Source organism: Nycticebus coucang, chromosome 17 (genome assembly GCF_027406575.1).
Source record: "Nycticebus coucang isolate mNycCou1 chromosome 17, mNycCou1.pri, whole genome shotgun sequence".
Classification (NCBI taxonomy): domain Eukaryota; kingdom Metazoa; phylum Chordata; class Mammalia; order Primates; family Lorisidae; genus Nycticebus; species Nycticebus coucang.
In genome coordinates, this window is record NC_069796.1 from 9,466,609 (window position 1) to 9,483,168 (window position 16,560).

At 38.3% G+C, this 16,560-nt stretch overlaps 1 protein-coding gene and 1 non-coding gene across 3 annotated transcripts in view; one reads left to right on the forward strand and one right to left on the reverse strand.

The window, feature by feature from the left end:
* Window positions 1-14,409, reverse strand: part of PJA2 (praja ring finger ubiquitin ligase 2) — an 88,803-nt gene extending 74,394 nt beyond the window's left edge. Inside the window, exons 1-2 of one of the 2 annotated variants that reach the window (XM_053566312.1) lie at window positions 14,275-14,409; window positions 12,977-13,086 (exon numbers count right to left, since the gene is read on the reverse strand). The gene's annotated coding sequence lies outside the window, so the exon portion shown is untranslated. Of the gene's footprint in view, window positions 1-11,360; window positions 11,552-12,976; window positions 13,087-14,274 lie in introns of those variants that run through there. The other variant, XM_053566311.1, reaches the window with a different exon arrangement.
* On the forward strand, window positions 5,440-5,549 carry LOC128569369 (U6 spliceosomal RNA). The gene has a single exon (XR_008375332.1). It is a non-coding gene; the product is annotated as a U6 spliceosomal RNA (small nuclear RNA).
* Window positions 14,410-16,560: the final 2,151 nt, after the last annotated feature.

Consider the following 16,560-nt stretch of genomic DNA (forward strand, 5'->3'; position numbering starts at 1 on the left):
TACAGACTTCCAAATGCATAGCATAATAATACATTTTAAATACTCACTGGAATAAAATATATTCGAATATTAAAATTGTATTTCAGTTAGGTTATACTTCAGTTAGGTTCTAAGAGTGATTTTTATGCCTTCCATTTTTGTGTTTCCCAATTTTTTTTCCACACATTCATGCTTCTTTTGTAATTAGCAGAAAAACATTTTTATGGTTTTGTTAGCTCAGGTTTTTAAGGGTCACTGAAAACTAAGGTAAGACACTTTTAAGAATGCAAGAAAACAAGATTGATAAAGAATAAAAAGCATAAAATTATCCTAGGCAACATAAGATATATGATCCTCCTTTTAATAACTGAGATATATTTTAGAAAATAAAAAGATACATATAAAACAGGATCTCATGAAAATTTAACTTCTTAATTTGTATTTCCAACAGTGTGACAAACAAAATATTGTTTAAAACCTCCCAAGTTCAAGCTAATAAAATTTTTTAAACTCTGGCTAGGGTACAGGGTGGACAATAGGGAAGAAGAAGAATGTCTTTCCTAATAATTCAAAGCCACAAACTCAACCTCATTAGATTCCCTCATACTACCTGCATAAACCCCTAAGCCATAAGCTGAGAATATTTTTACTGTTAGGGCACAGTATTCTAAGTACCAGAGAGAAGCAAATCTAATTCCTGGCTGGTGAAAGTCATATCACTTTCAAATCAGGTAAGAATTCCCACACATAAAATTTTAAACATGAATTCACAATTAAAAAAAAAAATAGGGCGGCGCCTGTGGCTTAAAGGGGTAAGGCGTCAGCCCCATATACTGGAGGCAGTGGATTCAAACCCAGCCCCAGCCAAAAAAAAATACATGAGATATAAAGCTAGTAAGAGTTGGCAAAATTAAAAGTAGCAAGAAAATGCCTATGAAATGCCTAGTGATTTCAGACACTAAAACTACCAGATATCAGAATTTTTCTTTAATATAAAAAAAAAATGCAAATTAAAAGTATAACTAAAAAGAAGACGTTAAAAATAACCGCGGAGATCTGAAAGTGAATAAAACTTCTAAAAATGAAATATATAATTAAAACAATACATGGGTGAAAGAACAGATCAGATCCAGCTGAAAACAAAACTAGTATAATGGAAAACTGAAGTTAAGGAAATAGCCAGGATGTAAAAGAAACAAAGGAATGAAAATACAAAAAAGAAGGTAAGAGACATGGAAAACACAATGAGAAGGTAGAACATATTTCCAAGCAGCATTCCCAAAAAGAGAAAGGAGAATAGATGAATATCAATAGTCAAAGACAAAATAAACAAGAATATGTCACAACTGATGGAAGACATGAATTCCCAAATTCACAAAGTCCAAAGAGTCTCCAACAAGATAAAAGGTTCCCTTAGTCATACTACAGTACAAACTGCAGAACACCAAGAGTGAAGGTTACCAACAGAAAAGACCTTAACAGCAATTGAAGCAAAGACAAAGTTCTAGGAAGGGTGACTGGGGAGTAGAAGGCAGCCCAAGTAATTGATTAGGAATGACCACTCACTTGGAACTCTACATGAAGCAAAAATTCAATGAGGAAAAGGAGTAAAACTCTTCCTCAAGGGTTCTCCCCTGTAGAAAAAAAGCCTGAAACCACTGGGAGGACCCCAATTGCTATCCTTCATTGTGGCTAGGGTGTAGGTAAAAGAAAAAAGACCTTTACTCCTGGAATAGAGTTAGGAAACAGTTTGTAGGTCGAGTTCCTTTACTGATACCATTAGAAATCTCCTACCACTGAGGAAGGAGGAGAAAATCTCTCCTGCACAAACCCACCGAAGAAAGAGGATCACTGGTCCATCCCCCAAACCAAGAAACAAGAAACACAGGGTTTGTGTAACATGGAACACAGATGAGGAAGACAGAAATCCCTGTCTCCAAACCCAGATTAGTCAGCACCAAAAAACAACAGTCTACTCATGCAGACGATGAAAACATGTGGGAATATCCTACTCCACTGAGGTATAGGGACACAGAAAAAGATGAAAGCTGATGAGTAAGAACATGTTCAAAACTCAGGGACTTCAGCTGCCACACTGAACACAAGATAACTGGCACCTTGAAAGTAACCACAGTAACAAAACCCAAACCCAGTTCAATCACTGATTAGGCTAAATCAAACATATCACACTAGTAAGTCTAGCAAATAAATAAGCAGACTCCCATCTAGATATAAAAACTATTTACCACAATCTCTACTGTTCTTCATATAGCACCCACTATTCAATGAAAATTGCAAGACAAAAAAACTAAGGGTAAAAAACCCAAACATCAGAAGACAGAGCAATAAATAGAACCAGGTGTTAGAAGTATCAAAGAAGGAAGTTAAAATAACTCTAATCACTCTGTTAAAATCTCTAGCAAAAAGGTAGAAACATACATGAATACAAGGAATTTCAAGGGATAAAAATGGAAATTCATGAAGTAAACACGTGAACAGATATGAAGAATATATTCCATGAGCATATCAAAAGACTAGACTAGTTACTAGTGAACTTTGACATAGGTCAAAAGAAATTACCCAAACCTAGTTACAAAGTGATTTTCTAAAAAGTGAAAATAAACACGTCAAAAATGCCCAGAGCCCCCAGAGTTGTGGAACTGTGTTAAATAAACTACTATGTCTATAATTATAATTCCACAAAAAGAGAGAGCAAATGGGGCAGAAGAAACATCAGAAAATACCGAGAAATTTTTCAAATCATAAATCTAAGAAGCTCAGTGATCCCCACCAAAAACAAGATAAATACAAAACACACAAAAGTGTACAAACACCCAACCTGGTCCAAATCCCCAGTTATAAACAAAACACCTTCGATGCCTGATGTTAGAAAACAAGGATCAAAATAAGAATTAATAGCAAACTTCTCATCAGATATTGTGCAAGTCAAAGACATTAAATAGCATCTTAGACATAAGAAACACTCTGAACAGAGAATTCTATACCCAGCAAAATCTTTCAAAAGAAAAACTTAAGGTATTTCTGAGACAATCTAAGGGAGGTTGTTACCAGTAGATCTGAACTACAAGAAATGTGAAAGGAAGTTCTTCAGACAGAAAGAATATGCACTGGAAAAGTGACTAGTACAAAAAAAAAGAAAATAATTTTAATTTATGTTGATTAATTTCACATTTACACAGCCACACAGACTAGTGAATACTCTACTAGGCTGCAAAGGACTTTACACATCACAAGGTTCATAGGATATGGAAAAGGACAATAATGTCACAAAAGATAGTAGGGAGAAAATGGAAATATACTACTGGGGACCTCTAATACTATATTTAAAAAGTGGTATAATACTGTTTCGGCTTTTGCAAATCATAGAGAAACCGATATTACTCTTTTTGAGAGACCAAATAAGTAATGAGCCAAAAAAGAGGATAAAAGGGACCCCAAGATGCGGAACAAAGAACAGGTAAGTTAAAGAGAAAATAACTACTAATATTGCAGATTTCCAACATCAATAATTACATTAAACACAGTCTAAACACCTCAATTAAAATACATTTTTAGAATGAATTAAATAAGTGTGTTTTCTAGAGCAAACCCACATTAAATAAAAAGGCATAGGTTAAAAGCAAAAGGATGGAAAAGGATATATCACACAAATACTAATCAAAAAGGCTACAGAAGAGGGCAGCGCCTGTTGCTCAAAGGAGTAGGGCGCCAGCCCCTTATACTGGGGGTATATGGCCTGGTCAAAACCTGGAAAAAAAAAAAAAAAAAAAGCTACAGAAGCTCTATTAATATCAGATAAAATAGACTTCAGAATGCGAACTACCATCAGAAATAAAGAGAACCATTCTATAATGATAAAGGGTCAGTCAATGCATCGAAAAAGACCCAAAAGAGCAGCGCATGTGGCTCAAAGGAGTAGGGCACCAGCCCCATATGCCAGAGGTGGCGGGTTCAAACCCAGCCCCAGCCAAAAAAAAAAAAAAAAAGACCTAACAATACTAAACATATATGCACCTGGCAACAGGTTCAAAATATACAAAGCAAAAATTGATAGTACAAAAAGGAGAAATATATAAATCCACAATTACACGTAGAGATTTCTGCTCTCTTCTCAATGAGCAATAGAACATGTGACCAAAAACTCAGTAAAGAAATAAAAGCCTAAAAGCATTCTCAACCAACTTGACCTAACTGACATTTAAAGAATACTCCAACAAAATAGTAGAATACCCATTATTTTCAAGTGTACACAGAACATTTCCCAAAATTGACCATATTCAGGGCCATAAATTAACAAACAACAAAGAATTTAAAAGAAATCATACAAAGTATGTTATTTGTTACAAAAAAGTAAACATAAAAATTAACTACACAGATACGTAAAATCACCAACCATCTGGAAATAAAATAATAAACTTCTAAAGAACCAATGGGTCAAACTGGAAGTCACATAATAACTTAGAAAATATTCAACATATACAATTTGTATGAGCAAGTAAAGCAGTGCCTGGACAGAAAAGAAGGTCTCAAATCAATGAGACCTTAAGAAATTAACATAGAGGAATCTAAACCCATAGTATAAAGAAACAGTAAAGAGAGGAAAAGCTTATCCTTAAGAAATTAACATAGAGGAATCTAAACCCATAGCATAAAGAAACAGTAAAGAGAGGAAATCAATAAAATAGAAAACACTAAAAAAAAAGTCAAGTAATCAAATAAAAAATTGAATGTTCAGGGGCGGCACCTGTGGCTCAGTGAGTAGGGCACCAGCCCCATATACCGAGGGTGGCAGGTTCAAACCCAGTCCCGGCCAAACTGCAACAAAAAAGTAGCCGGGCGTTGTGGCGGGCGCCTGTAGTCCCAGCTGCTCCGGAGGCTGAGACAAGAGAATCGCGTAAGCCCAAGAGCTGGAGGTTTTGCAGGTTGCTGTGAGCTGTGTGACACCACGGCACTCTACCGAGGGCGGTAAAGTGAGACTCTGTCTCCACAAAAAAAAAAAAAAAAAATTGAATGTTCAAAATGGTTAACGGGGGCGGGGCCTGTGGCTCAGTCAGTAAGGCGCCGGCCCCATATACCGAGGGTGGCGGGTTCAAACCCGGTCCCGGCTGAACTGCAACCAAAAAATAGCTGGGCGTTGTGGCGGGCGCCTGTAGTCCCAGCTACTCGGGAGGCTGAGGCAAGAGAATCGCTTAAGCCCAGGAGTTAGAGGTTGCTGTGAGCTGTGTGATGCCACAGCACTCTACCCAAGGGCCATAAAGTGAGACTCTGTCTCTACAAAACAAACAAACAAACAAACAAAAAAAAAATGGTTAACGGAATTTATAAACCTGAAACCAAACCAATAAAAATAGAGGACACACTGCCAATATCAAGATATAAAAAACGGTATCACTGCAGATGCTACAGACATTAAAAGGATGACTAAAAAACAACTTTGTGGTGTTTGCTTCGGCAGCACATATACTAAAATTGGAACGATATAGAGAAGATTAGCATGGCCCCCGCACATGGATGACACGCTAACGCTTTGTGAAGTGTTTCATATTTTGTGTGCCACACCTTTTGGGGGCAAGACATGATTGCAAAAGGGACTTTGCCTAACAAATGCAATCAGTGTAACCTGGTTTACTGTACCCTTAATGAATCCCCAACAATAAAAAAAAGAAAAAACTTTGGGACAACAGATAAAACAGACAAAAATTACTAAAGGTCATATAGTGAGTGAAGGTGACTCTACAAAGACTGAAAGCATTCAACAGAAAACAGATAACCCCAATAATTCCCTATCTATTAAAATAATTTAACTTATCCTTTCATAAACATTTATAAAACAAATAATACTAATCCTAATCAAATTGTTTTAAAAATATTAAGAACTGCTTCCTGATAAAGTATAGTATTCATCCCCTCCAAATCGCATGTTGAAATTTGATCCTCGATATTGAAGGAGGGGCAATCTAAGAATAAGAATGGGAATGTCCTTAACATGGTAAAAGGCCACTATGGAGCTGCTATAACAAACTACCATAGACTGGGGAGCTTATAAATAACAGAAATTTATTTTTCAGGGCTCTGGAGATTGAAAAGTCCAAAATCAAGGGGCCAGGAGATTCTGTATCTGGTGAAGATCCAATTTCTGGTTCATAAACTGCAGCCTTTTCACTGTATCTGCACATGGCAGAGGGGGGAGAAAAATACCTGGCACTTCTTTTGTAATAGCACTAAAGGGCTGTTGACCTTCATAAGGGCTCATGACCTGATCACCTCCCAAAGATTTCACCTCCAAATACCCTAACAATCAGGATTAGGTTTCAACATCTAAATTTAGGAGGGATGCAAACGTTCAGCCTATAGCAACACTCCATCATACTTAATAATGAAAGACTGAAAGCTTTCCTAAGATCAGGAACAAGACAAGGATACTTGCTTTCATCACTCCTATAAAACATCATGCTAAAGAGGTCTTAGTGAGTGCAAGGAGGGGAAAAGAAAGGTGGGGTGAGGGAGGGAAAGTTATATACAAATTGTAAAAAAAAACAACTGTTCTGTATTCATAAACGGTATGATTGTCCACAAAGGAAAATAATATATTTAAAAAGTTACTACTCAGTGAATTGAGATTACAGGATTCAAGATCAATATGCAAGAACCAATTAGATTTCTACATACTAGTAGTGAACATACAAAAACTGAAATTCAAGAAAATTATCATGTATAATAGTATCAAAAATTATGAAATATTTGGGTATAAATCTAACAAAATGAGTAAGAACATATGTAGGTTCAAATTACAAAATTCCAAAAAAGAAATAAAAGATCATCTAAATAAATGGAGATAACCTGTGTTCATAAATTGGAAGATTCAATATGAAGATGTCAGTTCTTCCCAAATTGACCTATGCATTCAATACAATACAAATTAAAATTTCTTCAGGAAGTTCTATAGAAACTAAAAAGGTGCCTCTAAAAGGTTTAAGCTAAAGTAATAGTACCAAAATGATTTTGAAAAAGAATAAGTTCAAGAATTCACACGTGCTGATTTAAGATTTATGAAATAGTAAAAATAACCATGAAAATGTAGTATTGTAAAAATTATACATACAAACATCAAGGGGATAGTACAGACACAGATTCACATATGTTGGTCAACTGATTTTCAAGAATTCAATGATTTTCAGCTGTAAGATAATGATCCCCATAAATACTGCTAGAAGAACATAATCATTTCAAAAGAAAATGACCCTTGATCCATACCACACACCATATAGAAAAACTAACTCAAGATGGATAATATGCCTTTACATAAAACCAAAAACTATAAAACATATAAGGAAAAGAAAATAAAAGAGGAAATCACATCTTTGCACAGGACAAAGAGTTCTGAGAACAGAGAAGCATAAATCACAGAAAAAAACCTGATACACTGAATCTATTCAAAATTAAAAGCTCCTTTTATAAAAATTACAACTTCAAACTGCAGTGTTTGTCTGTGTGTCACATGAGTTGCATGAAGAATATATCAAAAAAAGGTTTACAACTCAAAAAGACAGCCCAAGTTTTAAAAAATGGGCGAAAGATCTGAATACTTCACAAAGGCAGTATACACATAAGCATTCTCAACATCATTAGTTAGCCAGTAAACGCAAATTAAAATCACAGTGTGATTTTACTTACCCACTAAAAGGGCTAAAATTTAAAAGACTGAAATAACCAAGTGTTGGCAAGAACGTGGAGCAACTGGAACTATCATATACTGCTGGTGCATATGTAAAATGGAACAAACACTTTTGGAAAACAGTTTGGCAGCTTCTTAGAAGGTTAAACATTCACTTACCATACAACCCAACAAATTCCTTTCTAGGTATTTACAAAGAGAAATAAAAACATATTCACACAAAAACTCTGAATGAATGTTCTTAGCAGCTTTATCAAGAACAGCCCCAAATTGGAAACAATCCAAATAGCCATAAATAGGAGAACTGACAAATTGTGGTAGATCGAAACCAGGAACTATGACTCAGCAATAAAAAAGAACAACAAGGACTTTACTTAACAAATGCAATTAGTGTAACCTGGTTTCTTGTACCCTCAATGAATCCTCAACAAAAAAAAAAAAAAAGAACAAAATAGGGCCACGCCTGTGGCTCAAAGGAGTAGGGCACTGACAGCCCAGCCCCATACACGGGAGGTGGTAGGTTCAAACATGGCCCTGGCCAAAAACTGCAAAAAAAAAAAAAAAATGAACAACAAAATCCACAAAAACACGGATGATCCTCAGAAACATCATGCTGACAGAAAAAGACAGATGCAAAGGAGTATATAATACAAAATGTCACTTGGATGAAAATCTAGAACAAATTAAAACAATTTATAGTGAGAAAAAGAGGAGTAATTTCTTGGGACATAGGCTAAAAGTGTGGGATTTGGAGGGGAGATGAAAACATTCTCTATCTTGACTATGAAAAGTAGTTCACTCTTCACTGTGGTGATGGTGACGTGGGTATAACATCTGTCAAAACAAAATAAACTGCACATTTTAAATAAGTACATTTTATTGTATCTAACTTATCCTCAATGAAGTTGATTTTTTTTTAGAAGAAGCTCTCTTAGGAAATCTGCACACCTCTGCATTGGACAAAGAGTTCTCAGAACACAGCAGCATAAATCACAGAAAAAAACTTGATACACTGAATTTGTTCAACATTTAAAGCTGCTATTTTATAAAACTTACAACTTCAGATTGCAGTGTGTTTATTTGTTTGTGTGTCAGATCAAAAAGTCACCAGGGAATATCGGTGATGCCCATATGTAAGCACATCAAAATATGTTTAAAAAAATGTAAGAAAACTCAATATCCATGTATGGCTTTTAAAAACATCAACAACAATGAAAATAACAATAAAATCATCTTGAAAAACCAAGAATAGAAGGAAATATTTTAACTTAATATTGGCGATTTATCAAAAAGCTTCAGCAAGCATCATGATCAAAGCTAAAACATTAGAAGGATTCCCCTTTAAATCATATACCAAGATTTTAAGCTATCAGTGCTGTTACTTAACATGATGTAGGATGTATAATCACAAAAGCAATGATAAAAACATGTTAAGTTGTAAAAACTGAAAAGAAAACCACAAAACTGAATATTTCCAGATAATCATTAATTCAATAAAATGATTTGATACACCAAAGAGAAAATTCAAAAGCTTTCCTATATAACTAGAAGAAAAAGAGAAAAATGTCATTGAAAGTTTTCATCCACCACAGCAATCAAACCATAAAGTAGTTAAGAATACTGAGAAGAAATGTCATACATATGAAAAAACAAACTATAAAACTTTTCCTAGGAATATAAAGCAAGATGTGAATGAAATGTAGAGACCACATTTCTAAGGGCAGAGACTCATACTATAAAGGTCTATTTGCTCCAAATTAATCTACAATTTGAATATAACTTTATTCAAAATAGCTTAAATATTTTTTATATAAATCACAAGCTGAATCTGAAATTCTTGAAGAAGAAATGCTTAACAAATAGTCAAGAATATTTTCAAAATATAAGGAAAGAGAAATAGTTATCAAAATTTAAAAATGAATACCCTTTAACTGAGCAATTCCTTTTCTAGGAATCCATGCTCCAGAAATAATGACAGATAGAGGAAGTTTACTCAATTGTTAACAGTGGCTGACAGACTCTGGGGATGCAGGTAGGCAAAATGGGAGTTGCACTTTTTACCTTACATACTTCCAAACAACTTAAATTTTTAAAATCAAGGGTGAGTTGAATTGTGTAACTAAATACCAATCAGTAGATGAGAAAGTTGGCTTCATTGTAAAGTATTATTTGTGACAGCAAAAGGAAACTGTAATTAAACATCTTTCAATCAGAGAATAGTTAATTAACTACAGCCCATTCAAACTAATGGGGGACCTATATAAAACTAGCAAAGATGTCCAAGACGTATAATTGACAAGCAAATGATATACAAATGTGTTTGGTACAGTATACTCTCCTTAAAACAAAACAAAACAAAAAAACTTTGCACGTATGTGTGTTTATAAATGCATGTGCAAAAGCATCTTTAAAGATGGACACTAAATTGTCTAAACTCCAGACCCTAAAGTGGGACTGGAGAATGAGAAGAAATATTCTCATTTTAACTAGTAGTCCCTTATCTATAACTGGAGAAGTTCACATCAAGTTTGCATGTCTGTAATTATTTAAAAAAAAATTAAACGGTTATTTCATATGGAAATGAAATTAATGACTCTGAGAAGACAATTACAACACGGAAAACCAGAGCTCAAACGTTTATTTTTGTTACTATCAGGTTGATTTACATATTCTTCAAATGACCTGTATGTAGTCTTCAGCAAAGGGGACTGCCACTTTAAAGAAATGTGACATCTTTCATGATAAAAATAACAGAATATACGAAGCCTTAAAAAAAAAAAAAAAACTGTATAAACTTCACAGAACCACCAGACTCAAAGTTTCTACGCGGCTGTTAATTTGTTTTAATGCCTGGAGAAGGAACTCTTTCAGATTATTCTTCCTCTCTGCAAAAAAGACTATTTATCACCGCCTCTTTTCTTCAACTAAGTCTGACCAGCTTTAAACTCACCATTCTGAATGTAAGCAAAATGTTAACGGTATCTCGGGGAGGCCAGATTAATGGTGCATCGGCCAGAGGCGTGCGCCGACCTGACACCGGGGACGGGGAGAAGCGTCGATGGAATGGAGCTAATACCGGGAGAAGAGCGACTGCTACGGTTTGTACAAGGTGTCTGCGTGCCAGGGCCTTGGTGACAACTGGAGAAAAAAAGCAAATACGCGGGGCAGAATGACGGCAACGGAAAGTGTCTGGGGGAGGAGGGCCGCAGGCCTGTGGCGTAAGATGGATCAGACAGATGCCGGGTGACTGGAAATGGGCAGAGGCAGCGGGGGATGAGGTGTCGGGGAGGGGGACGCTCACGTACAGTCGCCAGTGTGAGGAGAAAGGCCGCGGGGTCGTCGGCCCAATACCCAAGGACGGCAGGAAAGGCGGCCGGCGGAGGCCTCTGCCCCGATCCCCGCCATCCGTCCGGGGGGCAACGGGCGCCGCGGCCCGCACGGGAGGGCGGCCGCAGGTCCGGCTGGACCGGACCCGGAGGCAAGGCAGGCCTCTCACGGCGGCCAACCCCACCCACCATGGCCGGCGCGGCGGGCAGGGCCAGGCCCCGCTCCCCCTGAGGACAGAGGCTGAAAAATCAGGGAGAACGCAGCGATTCCTCATCCCGACCCCACACTCCCGACACCAGAACAAGCTAGAGTGGGGGGGGGGGGAGAAAAGCCAAAAAAAAAAAAAAACAGCTCTCACCGAAATGTGCAGTGGCTCCGGAGCGAGAACAGCGCTCGAACCTCCACCCGCCACCACCGCCTTCTTCTCCGCCTCCGACTCCTCCCCCGCCGAACGCGCAGCGGCAGGCGGCAGGCGGCGGCGGCGGTGGCGGCGGCGGCAGCGCCGGCGGCGGTGGCGGAAACAGAGGCGGTGGCGACGGCGTGTCCCGCCCCTTGCGCCGCTGTGGAGGCGAAGGAGCGGCTTACACCAGCCCCGCCCCCGAGGTAGCGCCGACCAATAGAATCAGGGGCCTCAGCGGAAGGGGGAAATGCACGCAGCCAATCGGAACCTGAGGAGTGGGCTCGCGTCAATGGTTGGGACGTGGCAGAAAAAGGGAAAAATACTTGCACTGAATCTACGTCCCGCTACCACCGCGCCCGCAGAGGGACTCCAGCCATTGGGCGAAGGGCGGAAGGACGAAGCCCGACTCCGTAGCTTTCACCCCCCTTCAGCACTACCTCCTTTACTTGCGGCACTGCGACGTTTGGGGAGGGGGCGGGGCGCCTTGTAGGAGCTGAAATCGCCAGGCCTTAGGAATCTGGGCTGGGAAAACAGGGCGGGTTCTCAGGGAAAGGGAAAGGGGTGTGGAGAACTGAGGGAAGTACTGACGCAGTTAGACTTTTGCAGAAATTCCAACAGTACCAACCAAGATGGAGGCATTAAAATCGATCGTTATTAAACTGGAAGTCTGACTAATGAGGTTATGGTCTCTTGGCATAAACTTCAATCAATTGCAGTTTAGATATCGGTGTGGAAAGAAAAATAACAGAAAGAAGGATACGTTTGCCCACTCTGAACTTTACACACTACACCGAGCTTTCTACCCCTCCCACTCCGCTGTCAGATCCTTGCCCCCTCATTTCTGAGGCCGGGACGGAATATACGGGAGCCCTGCCTTTCCTCTTGATAGCCTTGGGCTGACCGGGGCCTTCCAGTTTGCATCTGGAGGATGATCACTCATGCTGGGAAGCAACAGCTCCCATCACACGCAACGAAAATAAATTCAACAGCTGTGGTCCCCGGACACCTTGCTTAATTTAAACCTGGGTGACAGTACAGTTAATTATGTCAGTAATGCAAAATTGTCTGTTTCGTTCCGCACATGTCCTCTTTTCTGATTACAGTCTCTCCTATCCTCTCCCCATTGCCCAGTGCTCAGGATATATTTATTGCATCCCCTCCCCCACAAATTAAGAGCCCTTATGCTGTCCCCTGACAACTGCAAAATCTCCTGCTAGTGAACTGAGACTTATTCCCCACTCCGCCCCCGCTGCTGATGGAAAAAAAATTATCCCACATTTACTGTTGAAACGTGAGTCATGAGAATTTGCCAAACATTTTGCCTGACATTTGGTGAAACCACATCTAATTCCCGGTAGAACGTGTCTGTCTAACCAAGAAACCATTCCCCCATTTAATATTACTTGGCACGTGTGCTGGAGGAGTTGCAACACTTCATCCATCCAAGTTCCTGCCTCTTTGAAAAAGAATTCAGATTTTAATTACATTTCCCTAATTTTCCAATTTGATACATTTGGGGATTTGTTTTCCCCAATTTCAATGTTTTTCATACCATATGGGTGTATATCACTTACAGTTTTTTTTCCTGAAATGTTTTTTTCTTCAATGTCTTTCAGAAGGAGACTTCACAAAAGTACTGTAAGTGGAAAACTGTCATCATCAATCTATCCCATGTTGAAAATGACTGTAAGAAAAGTGAGCATAAAACAATGCTTTAAATTCTGCATAAAAACTATTGCCCACTAAAGGCTCCGAGTGTTAAAGCCCACTGTCTGTTACCAAAAATTAGGCATGTATTCAAGACACAGCACTCAATGATGATATTTTTATCATGATATAATTAAAGGATAGAAGAACAGAATCAAAATAGCAATCACTTTCTCGCTATATGAGTCATTGTTTTTAATACTGCATGCATGTCTCAATGATAATAATCTGAGGAGGTGGCGCCTTATGGCTCAGTGGGTAGGGTGCTGGCCCCATATACTAAGGGTGGTGGGTTCAAACCCAGCCCCAGCCAAACTGCAACAAAAAAATAGTCGGGCACAGCACTGTGCTGAGGGCAATAAAGTGAGAGACTTTTGTCTCTACAAAAAAAAAAAAAAAAAATTAAAAGACCAATACTCTGAGGCATTATAAGAGGTGAGTGTTACTTTTTGAGAAACACTGGTGTGGAGCTATAAAGCTTGTACTCTGGAATCAAAGAGACATATTTTCATAGGGCTTCTGCCTTTATAGCTGTATACCTCTGGGCAATCAACTTACCTTTCTGGCCTCAATTTCCAATTAAATATGGGGAAGTAATAATACCTATTCATGACGTGTTGTATAGATTAATTAAACTAATCAATATAAAGCATATTATTCCTAGAATGAAGTGATAAATACATATTAGCTTTATGTATTGTATTACTATTATATGTCTATCTATAAATAACATATATTATTGGCTGATATATATATTATTATTGTTGATTCCAGAGTTGGGACACACTCCCTAAGGCAATGGGTTGAAGGTACCACCTGATACAATGCAGTGGTTCCTAAGACCAACAGCATCAGTATTACCTGGGAACTTTTTTAAAATGTAAATTGTCAGGATCAACTTTGTCAACTTAAAATTCCGAGATCTATATTTGTAAAGGAGAGCTTTATTTCTTAAAAAAGTGTTGCAGTGTTCAGGCTGGCCATCCTGTAGGCTGGGAAGCATAACCACTGGCAGAAACTAAAAGCAAGAAGGGTGATACAGGAATTTACACTGAACAGGTTGGCAAAGTATACACATTCAACAGGTTATAGATCATGAATATTTATAGATCTATAAATATTCATGAAGGAAGCGCATGCACATGCGTAGCAAGTAAACACTCACATTACGCGTAACCCATGTTCTTTCTGGAGACTTAAATGCAGTACAGTTAGGCAGTATATCTCAAAAGGTGAAATGGAGGACCCAGGGGCACCTTGTGTGCAGCCTCGGTAGACTGACCAGAACCAGCTCATAGTGGTCACTTATCAGGAAGGAATGCTACTTAGTTGTGTCAAAACCAAAAAAGGGGGAAGAGTTCAGCTGCAGCATAAGGTAACTGGTTGAAATCAGTGGTGGATCAAGTCTTTCAAAAGGGCTGATTTCTGATTAACTCTTAGGGAACAAAGTCTAGTAGCAGTTAGTGATTGCAAACTTGCGACTTGTGCGGTGGCTTTAAAAGAGTTTCTGAATGAGCTACTGCATAATGAGGATAATTACATGAGGGCTTTTCTGCTTATCTATGACGGTAAATATCACAAAAATTATGCATCTTTTTTGCTCCTCAGTTTTTGTTAGTGTTCGTGTATTTAATGAATGGACCAAGACAACTTTTCTTCCAATGTGGCTTAGAGAAGCCAAAAAGTTGGACACCCCTAGGCTAACCAAAAAATTTAAAAGGAAAAGCTGGAGAATGAGATGTCCATGGAATTTTGAAAAGTTCCAACATATTTTGAGGGTTCTAGAAGCCCACACACAAGCTCAGACTGCGCATGAGCTCAGTAAAGACCTGAGAAGGCCCTAAGAATTCACTCAGGCTGACCTTGAGGCTTTGCATAAGCAGGAAGCCAGGCTGGGTGAGAGTTGCAAAGTGCCTGGTTTAATGTTGAAGCCATTCCTCAGTACATACACACAGAACCTCAGCAAACACTGGGAGAGGTACTAGTTCCAAGCATTTAAGGAGATCTGTGTAATCATTGGTTAACACTAAGCTAACCAAATAATGCTATGACCACAGGGGGCAAAGAATCCACTGGTAGATAAGTAGTTCAGAAAAGTGACAAACAACAGTAATAATGGTAGCAGCAAACTAACAACAACAACAACAAACCTGAGAAGGAGAAAGAATCTGATTTCCAAAGTTATTTGTCTTAAATATCTGGTTCTCAAGTACACCAAAAGTTGGTTATTTAATAAGATGAAAGAAATGACGAGCTTTTATAAAGTGAACAAGAAAAAAAAAAGAGAGAAGAAACTCAAATTACTAAAATCAGGAATTTAAGGAGCACATTACTACTGACTTTATGGAAATAAAGTTATAAGGAAATACTGAAAATGTCTGTATGGCTAACATGCTAGAAAACCTAGATGAATTGACAAACTTCTAGAAAGACACAAACTATCGAAACTGACTCAAGAAGAATAGAAAAATCAAATTCTTGCCCTTTAATTTATGAACTGAATGACTTTGACTTTTGAGTTGATTATTTACCTTTCTAAAGCCTTAGTTTCCTGAGCTAGAAAATAGAGATAATAATACCTATGTCGGGCAGTGCCTGTGGCTCAGTGGGTACAGTGTTGGCCCCATATACCAAGGGTGGTAGGTTCAAACCCAGCCCCAGCCAAACTGCAACAACAACAACAACAACAAAAAATAGCTAAGTGTTGTGGCGGATGCCTTAGTCCCAGCTACTCGGGAGGCTGAGGCAAGAGAATCACCTAAGCCCAGGTGTTGGAGGTGGCTGTGAGCTGTGACGTCACAGCACTCTACCTAGGGCAATAAAGTGAGACTCTGTCTCAAAAATAATGATAATAATAATAATAATACATATGTCATGGTATTGAAATGGAAAAATAACTATAGAGAGGTTTTATTAATTATAAACCTGTAATAAACAAAACTCTCAAGTCTTGGAAGCACAACACAAGATTGTTCATTAAAAGCTCATTCAGCAGGATGGTGGACCCTCTGCTGCATATTCAGGAACCTGAGCTCTATCTTCAACATGAGGTCTGACAATAAAGTTTGCAAACTTGCCACCATGTGCTTACATTGACAGCACTGCACAAACAGCTTGGTAAGATTTCTTAACCTGGCTATAATAGCATCTTACAGTAGTGCTCATGTCAATGTGTGGCAGTGTCTTGCTGAGGGGTGTTCATTATTGTTGTTGAGTTTTTTGTGTTAAGAGAATATCAGACTTGAATTAGAGCAAAGAATGAACATTTGTAAATTTCTTGTTAAACTTGGCCAGAGTAGAAGTGAAATCAGGAACATCTCCAAGTTTATGGAGATAAGTCCATGAAGAAAATGGCAGAATACAAATGGATTAAATGTTTTTCTGAGAGGAGAGAAAGTATCACTGATAATGAGAGGTCAGGGCAGCAAATAACAAGCAGAACGGACAAAAA